Genomic DNA, 3,126 nt, shown 5'->3' on the forward strand with positions numbered 1-3,126 from the left:
ACACGGATGCGAAGACTCTGAGGAACCCAGCCCTGTGCCTTATATAGAATTTTTGTCCCACCTCTGACGTGGCGCATCCTCACAGGGCCACTTCCAAACAGACCAGATAACGTACTTAACGGGTGTGTGTCCTCGCGGACAGGGACTATCCAGAGACATGTGCAGTAAGCCTTTTTTACTTGTTCAAACACCCAGCTCATGCGCCATCTTATAATGGCGAATGTGGGAGCGGCTTTCCACACATTCTAGCTGTAGTGGCAAAGATGTTATGGCAGGGAATCCAGATGTTTAAATAGGAATGGAAGAGGGGGGTCACCATCACCCCAGATATGGGAACAGCTTACTTTTTGCCACATTTCTTAATTCCACCTGTGGCCAGGGGGCCCTTCCCTGTGGCCTTGGCTTTTAGCTCCTCCAGTTTCTTCTATTCCTCCTTTTGTTTCTGCCTGAAAGCCTTATCTTCCTAGTCCATCTCCTTGGCCTGTTCTTGGGCTGTTTCAGGGGCTTCTTTTTGCCACCTTCCAGGCCTGACATGGAGCCTCCAGCCCCTTCTCCAGCCCCTGATCCTAAGCCAGAAATGGAGCTTAGAAGCCTGCGCCTATGCTGCACCTATCCCTCTCTCCCTCCCTTCCTTCCTTTCTTCCTTCCTTCCATCCATCTTTCCTTCCTTTCTTTCTCTCTTCCTCTCTTTCTCTCTTCTTTCTTTCTTTCTTTCTTTCTTTCTTTCTTTCTTTCTTTCTTTTTCTTTCTTTCTCTCTTTCTCTCTTTCTTGCTTTCATATCTCCATGGAGACGAAGTGGCGTCATGTGGAAGCATCTCAAAGCCCACCCTTCTATCTTTCTATCTCTTCTATCTCCCACCTTTTGTATTTGCAGAACTCCCATTTGAGTCTGGTATTCATTGGAAGCTATACATTCAGGGACAGCCCTACTCTTAGCTTCAGGAGACAGTCTTGACTCGTTTAAACTAGCCAAGGCAGTTGTGTTTGTTGTTGTTGTCAATGGTTGGTTTAGCGTATTAGCATGTGAGACAGGAGAGAACACTAGGAAGGTGACTGCTGGGGAACTTGCTTGCTTTCCTTTGTGTATGAGTGTTTTGCCTACAGGTCTGTCTGTCTGTCTGTCTGTGCACCACTTGCTTGTCTGGTGCCCTTGCAAGTCAGAAGAGGGTATGTGATACTGTGGAATTGAAGTTATGGATGGTTGTGAGGCATTATGTGGTTGCAGGAACTCAAACTCCTCTGCAAGGACCAGTGCTCTTAGCCACTTGTGACCAGTTTGCCATTTTCTGGAAGCTTGCATTCAGCTTGGGAAGGTAAAGTCCAGCTAAATACTCTCTGTCATGTTCTAAACTGAGCTGTGCTGACCATAAATGCAGTAAGGAGTTACATTGATTTTCCTTTTGCTGTTTTTGTTGCTACAGACCCAGCAGCTTAAAACAGCTGTTCCTCCTATTGGAGGGCTTGGTGTCAAGAGTCCATCTAGGCACAGCTTGTTTGGGGCCTCTATTCAGATTTCACATGGCTACAATCAAGGTACTGTTAGACGGTTTCTTTGTGGCACTTGGGTTCTCTTCCACATGTCATGTGGTTGTTGGCAGAATTTCATGAGGATATAAGTTGGAGGGACCTATTGTCTTCCTATCCCCAAGAGCCACTCAGGTTCTGAAGTCCCCTGTTGCTTCACGTATGTGGATTGCCTCCTAGACAGTTCTGAACTTTCCCCAAAGCCAGCAGGACCAGTCTTGCTAAGAAGCAGCCTTACTTGACACAGCAGAATCATGGGTGTGACACAGCTGTCAACTTTGGCACATTTTATTGCCCAGAAGCAAGTCACAGGTTCTACTTACCTTCAAGGGAGGGGGTTACACAAGAGTGTGACTCATTAAGGGGTCATCTGGAACTGTAGTTGCCTCAGGGATTTAGAAAAGGGAAATGTCAGAGAGAGCAGCAGTCTTCATGGACACTTGAGAGAGACTTCAGCTAGGGCTTGGCCGAGGAGAGTTCAGAGCAGCAAAAAGGTAAAAAACATCTACAACTGAAAGGTTGTGTGAGCAGACATGCAGAGGTGGGGTTCCACTTAAGTATCTCTGCTTGAAAAGGGTGATGGAACCCACTGCCCCTGTAGGTCACAGGATGTAGGGAGAATTTATCAAGATGGTGGACAGAGGAAAGAGAGTAGCCTGGCTTTGGTCAGAACACTCCAGTTCAAGGTTCAGTTCTTGGGTTAATTAGCAGGTCTGCTGTTATCTGAGCCTTTGTGAGGGTAAACTGGACTCTGAGGTGGGATGTGCTCTGCAAACAATGAGTGGTCCAAGTCTGATACTGAAGACAGCTTTGCTGACTTCCAAGACTCCGTGAGTCCGAGTCCCCCGGTCTCTGATTCCTCTTAGTCTTCCACTGATCTCTTTGCTCTTCAAGTCTTCTGCATAGTGGCTAGAGGAAACATTTCCTGGGCAGCTTAGCTTAGAGTAAGGTATTGTCTACCTTACTCTGTCATTTGTCACCACCCAAAGGCTTCCAAACCTATGCAGTGGCCCAGACTCCAGTGTCCAGTCGTGACTTGACAAATTGTCTTGGGCTTCTCACAGGCTCTTCAGGTTCACTAGGCTCCAAGTGAACTCTGTGTCTCTCCTTCTTGTTCTGGGGGACTGTGTACCATCACTTCCTCCCTGTGCCAGGGCACCTGAGATCCTCCCAGGTTCTGAGCCTCTCCTCTCCCACACCTCCCTCCTTGTATCCCCTCTGCTACTGCCCTAGTTTGAGTCCCATTAATTCTCCCGAACTGCAACTGCTTCTTAATTATCTATCTCAGCTCACTCTCCACACATCCCGGAGCATGAACTTTTCTGAAGTGCAAGTTTGACAATGTGGTTAATCCATTCAAGAAGCATTCAAAGACCCCTAAAATCCTAGGAATGAAATTTCAATTCCCGGGCACAGACAATATCTAGTTTCTTGGAGCCTCCCAAGCTCTAACTCTCCTGACTTCCAACTCTGTTCTCCCTGCCGCAGTTCTACTGAGCAGCACATTCCCACACTACACTGAGGTTCTTTCGGACTTCAACATCCCTTGCCATGATTCTCTGTTGTGAACTTGTCTCATGTATAACCACATCTCCCTATGC

General features: G+C 47.3%; 1 pseudogene; it reads right to left on the minus strand.

Annotated features, from left to right (window-relative positions):
* Positions 1 to 340: 340 nt before the first annotated feature.
* On the minus strand, positions 341 to 534 carry LOC110290691 (translation machinery-associated protein 7 pseudogene; annotated as a pseudogene).
* Positions 535 to 3,126: the final 2,592 nt, after the last annotated feature.

Source organism: Mus caroli, unplaced genomic scaffold (assembly GCF_978045245.1).
Source record: "Mus caroli unplaced genomic scaffold, Mus_caroli_1 scaffold_3, whole genome shotgun sequence".
NCBI classification, from domain to species: Eukaryota; Metazoa; Chordata; class Mammalia; order Rodentia; family Muridae; genus Mus; species Mus caroli.